This window comes from Gavia stellata, chromosome 14, assembly GCF_030936135.1.
Source record: "Gavia stellata isolate bGavSte3 chromosome 14, bGavSte3.hap2, whole genome shotgun sequence".
NCBI classification, from domain to species: Eukaryota; Metazoa; Chordata; class Aves; order Gaviiformes; family Gaviidae; genus Gavia; species Gavia stellata.
The window spans coordinates 10303741-10310439 of NC_082607.1; positions in this window are offsets into that span (position 1 = coordinate 10303741).

Below are 6699 nucleotides of genomic sequence, written 5' to 3' on the forward strand. Positions count from 1 at the left end.
CAGGACGCCCTGTCCTGGGAATCCTGCACTCACCAGTGAGCAGGAGACTTCAACAGGGAAACTTGACCAGAAAACTTCACTGCAAGGTGGCAAACACCATGGGAGATCAAAAAATGCATCTTTATGCACAGGGAGAGATCTGAGCAGGTGCCCAAGTCCCCCTTGCAGGTGCTAGGGGGATGAACATCCAGAGCAGCCAGTTCTGTAAAATGTAGTGAAAAATTTCAGGAAAAGTAAATTTTTTTGCTTGTTTGGCCTGGAAAGAAATGGGTGCGCTCTGCACTCTGCTGTCCAGGACGTTTGACTCTTTGGGTGCCTCTTGCACAAAACATCTCTTGCACAAGACAACAATGTCAAAGATCTCCACATTTGTCAGCTCTTAACACTTAAAGGACTCCCAGTAGAGCTTAATTTTACTCTATTATTTGGTGCAAGTTTAATACCTGCCGAGCTTTGCTCACAGAACAGCAGCAAAAAGGATGAAATTTTTAGAGGCTGTATGATGCAGATTTTTCAAGCCAGGTGTCGAGAAGCTTCTAAATAAAAGATTTTTCTTTCCATCTTTAAAAGCTAGGCCCTTACTTCTATTCCCTGTGCACTTTGCCCGCCTCCTGCGGTAGCAGGGCATGCTCTGGCAGCAGATCGTCACCAATGCTGGCAGCTGTGCTGGGGCAACATGACCCCTGAGCTTCGCAAGTCACAACAGCAGGCTGTGAGATTCGCATTTGGACTCACAACAATGAGAAATCCGTTTTAAAAGATTCTCTTGACCGAACTATGCAACTGTTTCTTTTCTTCTTTTGTAAGCATGTGACAAAGAATAGTCAAAAACCATTGTTTATGTTGCGTATCTAAGTGATGCACCAGGATATACCACCCTCTGTAACAACGTAATGGTCTGATACAGAGAACACTGACATCAGCCAGTATTTTCAGCTATGAGGCAAAACATATTCTCTCCTACTTTCACCGTAGAGTCTTTTCTCTACTTCAACAGAGGTTATGGATGGAGGTGTACTTTTTTTTTAATATTACTGGATGTGATTAAGTTCTATTTTTTAATGATTGAACCACTGCATTTTGAAAGGCAGATTTTTCCTCTTTTTTTGCCACTGATATAACATCATTATGTTGTTTGTAGGAATTGTGTTTTTTATCTTCCTGTCAACAAAAAATGCATGCAAATAGAGTTAGATTATTTATAGAGCAACATCAAATTAAACTGCTTGTATAATGACTTAAAAGTGGTTATCGCCATCCTGCATAATATCTGTTTAAACACACCACTTGCAACAAGCTTTCCTAATCATAGGAGGAAACAAAAGCACAATGTCACTAATTTTATGCATGCCATAATGTGCTGTTCAGCTCTCAGCATTGCATCCCTGTGCAGTGCAGGAGAGTGATGCTGTTTTTACCAATATGCACTCTTCAGCTTCTACACAGCTCTTTGGAGAGTATTGCATTGGCCAAATTTCAGATTTCAGGGCTCAGACATGTTTGAAAAGCTGATGGTGACATTCAGGCACATTCTCTTGCTCCTGCCATGCAGTACAGGAGTCTCGGGTGAAGGCTGGGAGCTGTGGGAGTAGGGTCTATCAAGACCTATCCTGTCTGCAAGCTCTATGCAGATTGGGGATGGGAGGTTCAGGACCACTGGGGTTATTCAGTCACACCATGGAGCATTTTAAATACCCACAAACCTCTCTGGGGCATAGGAGGGTGTGTGGGCAAAGGCAACCTGCCGGGCTCTGGGATGGCCACCTCCTGGCCCACCTGAGCCATGCAAGGAGCAGCAGCAGGTCTGTGTGGCTGGGACACACTGCGAGTTGGTTTTCTGTTCACCCAGATAAGCTGTTGTTGCCTCCACCACCTGCCTCCACCAGCCAGCATGGCCCCACAGCATCGCATTTGGCAGATCATGGCTGATTTGCAGCACCTCAGTTGCCCACTGGAGCCTGGCGCTGGGCTGCTTTCCCTAGGAAAGCAGTGAGCCTTACATTTTGGGCTGCCCTTCCTGGCTTAGCCTCATCTGCTCACATTAACTGAAAGCTATTAAAATCTTCAAGTGCTTCAGAAATGGCTTTTCTTAGAAATATAGCTGCATTCTGGCTGCCTTTTCTCTGGCCAGAGCTACAGTGTGGACTGCAAGGAGCCTCACCCCAACATCATGAAAGCCACCTCTATCCATTTCCAAACTTTCCTCCTTGCCTTGTGTCCATATACCTGCGACAGAGGCAAGATAGTGTCCTTACACCAGCAACAGAGCTACACTGAACGTCTGCAAGAAGGAAGAGTTACCCACATGGACTGCATTGCCTTTGCTGGAAGCCCTGGGGAGCCCCAAACAAGCTGCAAACACAGCAGTTATTTAACAACAACAAAACAAACCAAAACCTGCACCCACTGCCTGAGCAGTTGCAAGCTCAAAAGCCTGATAAATGTGCAAGGGGTTCAGGGCAAGCAGCACATTTAGTGAGCGGGGCTTTTGGATGCGGGTGAGGAACTCGTGGTCCAGAGCAGCTCGCACGGGCAGAGCACGCATGGTGCACCAGGGACACCAGCTCCAAGTGGGGAGAGACTGCTCAGCAGTCGCAGGGCAGTCCTCATCACACTGAAGCATGTGAGAGTCTGACAGGAAATAAATTGGACCTTCAGTCAACCATTTAGAAGTGTTAGAAACTCCCCAGTGCAGGGCATTTAATTGGGTAAGAAAAAAATAGAGGTGGATTTTTTTTTCCTGCCTCCCTGACTATTTTTTTCCTCTTGGACTCACTTTGCTGATGATGGAGGAGCTGATGCTGTAGAGTCATTTTGGTGCCTCCGGTCCACACAGAAGCAGGAATCGACCTCTCTTTCTATGAGCTCCCATTTTTCCTGAACAGTTTAACGACGCTGGGTTTGAAGTGCTGCCATTTACTCATACAAGAAAGTGCAAAGGGGCAAATTCTTCCCTTTTATATCTGTTGTTCATCATAACTACAGCTCTGGTTTGTGTCACTCCTGCACTCAAAAAATTGTGCCAGTCAAAGGACAGATATTACCTTGCAAAGCTGATGCCTGTGGCCAGTATGGATTAGGCAGGGCAGGCAGATGGGGAGAAGCAAGCCCTCCTGCCCTCCTAAGATCTTCTGCCTTCACCCCCCACATGTCCCTGCTGGAAAGAGGGGAAGGAAACCATCCCTCATTTCCAAAACTCTCACTGAAAGGGAAGAGCAGTGAAAAACTGAAGAAGTTGTCTTCCCTTGAAGGGAAAAAGGCCAAGGGAAGGAAAAAGTGAGACACTCATGGATCCTACACGAACTCAGTTTCACACCAACAAAGACCTATTTAAAACGGGAGCAGATCCTACCCTCGGAGCCCACTCGCTGCCTTCTGTTGAGAACAAATTTGCTTTCTCAACATTTCCCAGCAAGATTATGGATTCACTGAACTTTAGAAGTGATTAATCAGCACAGGGCTGGCTGACAGCAAAGGCAGGAGCAGCTCTGAGGGCATTTCCTAAGCTGCCAGCCTCCCTCTGAAAGCCACCTGGATGCGCTGCTTCTACTCGAAATCCTCATGGATACCCCAAAGGTGATAGTTAGTATTTTTAATAATACCTGCCTGTTCCTTGGATGTGTAACAGATGAACTGCCTCTACTGGCTACAAGATTTCACCCACAGGTGTTAAATAAACCAAGGTCAAAATCCTTTATTTGAGACAAGATGTATTGATTGGCAGCCTGGATGCTAAACAGGCTGAAAAAAAAGATTGTAACACTAAACCTACAGCGGTGGGAAAAATCTTCCGGCTCTGAGGATAGATTTTACACCTCCTGCTGAAACCTGTATGCAGAGTCTTGGCACAGGAGGGCTTCCTTAAACCAAATTACCATATTTCTCTGAAGGTGTAAGCTACCTGGCCCGTACCCACACGTTGCAGCCACATGGGCTAGGTGTGATCTTGGAAAGATGTCTACAGCCAAGGAAATCCCTTGAGGTCTGGGCCAGAGGACGCTGCTCCCTGCACCCTGCAGCAGGAGGTGGCCCAGGCAGCACCGCTGGCATGGAAACCAGTGGCCAAATCAGCCCCACGGCAGGGCCGCGGAGCTTCACACCTCTCCTGCAGTTGCTTGAGGCCCTCAGCGATGCGACACCTGGGCTTCCCTGAAACCATGGCAACCAGAGATTTACTTTAAAAATAAAGAAATGCTGTGTTTCTGGCAGAGGACATAGCAGCTTCTGCAAGATGTGAGCATGCTGTCTTCCTGTATCCCTGATCAAATGCGGGCCAGATTCAGTCATGTCCAACTGCACTCGTTATTAACAAGGCTGCAGGATTAAGCAGGAGAGGAAACGTCTTTGCGTATTCAAGTACAAATCCCAGCTGGCCAACAGCAGCCACTGTTAAGGTAAACCACTGGAAGAAGGAAGCGCTTCCCAACCCACCTCCATCTCACGTCTGCCCCCACTAAGGATGGATAACCCAGTAACAGCGGTTTCCCTCTTTCAGCCCTACTCTATAGGGCACATTTAGCTCCTGCTACTGCAGTGGGACCTGGGTGCCATGGTCTGTGGCTGGCACCCCGGGGAGGGAGCTGCAATACTGGGGAGGGGACATGCATGGCCCAGGCTGCATGGCTCCAGCCCGTCTGCTCAGCACTAGTACCCGACATCAAGAGCCTCAGACAGCCACGCAGCGCTCTCTGCTGAGGTGAAGATTCTGGGTAGGAAAAAAAGGAGACCTGCATTTCTTGGGACAGGCAGCCCTGCTCAGCAAGTCCCTTTGCACACCCAGAAACTGGATTTTGTTACCTGATGGAGGAGGTTGCCAGTAACTCACAGAAGAACCCGGGGAGATTTGCTCAGCAGTGGAGGTAATCTGAGCCAGGAGAGGCACTGATATCTGCTGGCGTAAGGAGGTAGATGAACAGCCGTTTGGCTGGACCCTGAGCTTCTTATTTGGAAAGGTGAAAGACAAAAAAAAAATAGTCAAACCGAGACTGGAAAGCCTGACTGGGCGGAAACTCAGGCCCCACTTTCTCCTCCCCACTTGACAGCTTTCACATTTTGACTGAACCATGACATTAATAAACAATGTATCATGTGTTCTCACTTTCACAGGCTTTTCACTGACATGTTGACGTGCGGTTTCTCATCCTTTTTTAATACAAAACCCGAGCACAGCGTTGGGACTCTTCCTGCAGTTAGAGCTGACAGCTTGGAGTTTTCACTCGTCACAGCTAAAGGCATTAATAAAAGCTATTTTGTTCATGTGCATGAAGTTGAATCTGGTCTTAATGGCTTTTCTGCCACAAGAAAGAAAAAAAGAAATTAAAACTGTATATTCTGGAGCTACTTAAGTCTTAAACAAGTAACAGAATGGTAAGCCAAAGGGAGGCAAAAGCTTTTACTAAAATGCACTCAGGCCTCTGAGCAGAACTTGAGAAATGAGGAAATTTCAGGAGGGAGTTTTCTCTGCAGCAGGCTATTGTTGTAGAGCCTGCAAATTGTACTTAAACACGGAATTGCTCCATTGTTAGAAGCACTTAAAACATAAAACCGAGCAGAAACAGGTTTCCTTGTTCTGGCTGTGGGAGGTAGTGGACCTTTTAGATCAATTGTTATGCAAATCTGCCTCTAGTTTCAACCTAGGTTAAAAGCTATTCTCCAGTCAATTAAAATCGGAGTCTCTAAAGTGGTTCTTGCATCAAGCTTAACTTTCCACAGATGTCAGGCTGTGGTTTTGCATTTTTAAATGTAGCTAGGAGTCCTACTCCTCTCTCACAAGTGGTGGGGGGGACACTAGAAGGAGGTTGGTGCAGGTGCACCAGAGGAGTGGGCTTACCCTGAGCTGGCCACCCCAGCAAGGTCCACCAGAAAACGCCACGCCAGACCAAGGGCTGACACTCTGTGCGGATGCCACCTGGCTAAGAGAAGAGCATTTGGCAGGCTGATACGGGTGGGCTGCAATGGGGCAAAGCTACATGTCAGACGCAGCCCTGGGACACAATTCCTGATTTTGTGGCAGGGCACTAGCTCAGACCAGTGCCCAAAACTAGGGCCCAGGCACAGCTGGCAGCTAGGGTGAAGGTGGAGTGCTTCAGCCACAAAAACTTCACTAACCCTCTGTCCAGAGGCTCACAAGGCTTTTTCATGCTCTCAGCCGCAGGAGAGGTTCAGGAGGCGCTGCCAGCACTGCGTCAGCCTGCATTGTGCTCGGCTCAGCCCTTGCACAGCTTGCAGACTGATGCTGCTTCTCCTGCCTGCGAGCACCGGCCGTGCCACCAGAAGCCTGGGGAAGGGGTCACTGGCTTTTACAGCAGCAAATGTGGGGGACACATGGTAGCACTAAACACACACATGAGCGCACCCAGCACTGCTGTGTCCTGCCCTCCGGCAGCAGGCAGAGCCATGGGCATCAAGTTCTCCACCCCAGTACTGAGCTGCTCTACAGTCCCCCAATGCTTCACTCCCTGCCTGTATTACAGAAACCATCTGGAACACGAAGACACATACCACATAATCCTCCTTTTTCTAAGGCACTTGGTCCACGCTTCCAAAATTAAGCATCAAACGGCTCATAGTTCAAAACCGCACAAGTTTGCACTTTTTAGCAATTTACATCAACTTGTGTTTCCGACTCCCTCTTCTCAGACCACAAGCTGTTACCTGCTCGTCCACCTCTCCAGAGCAAAGCCTGCGTTTCTGGAAGAC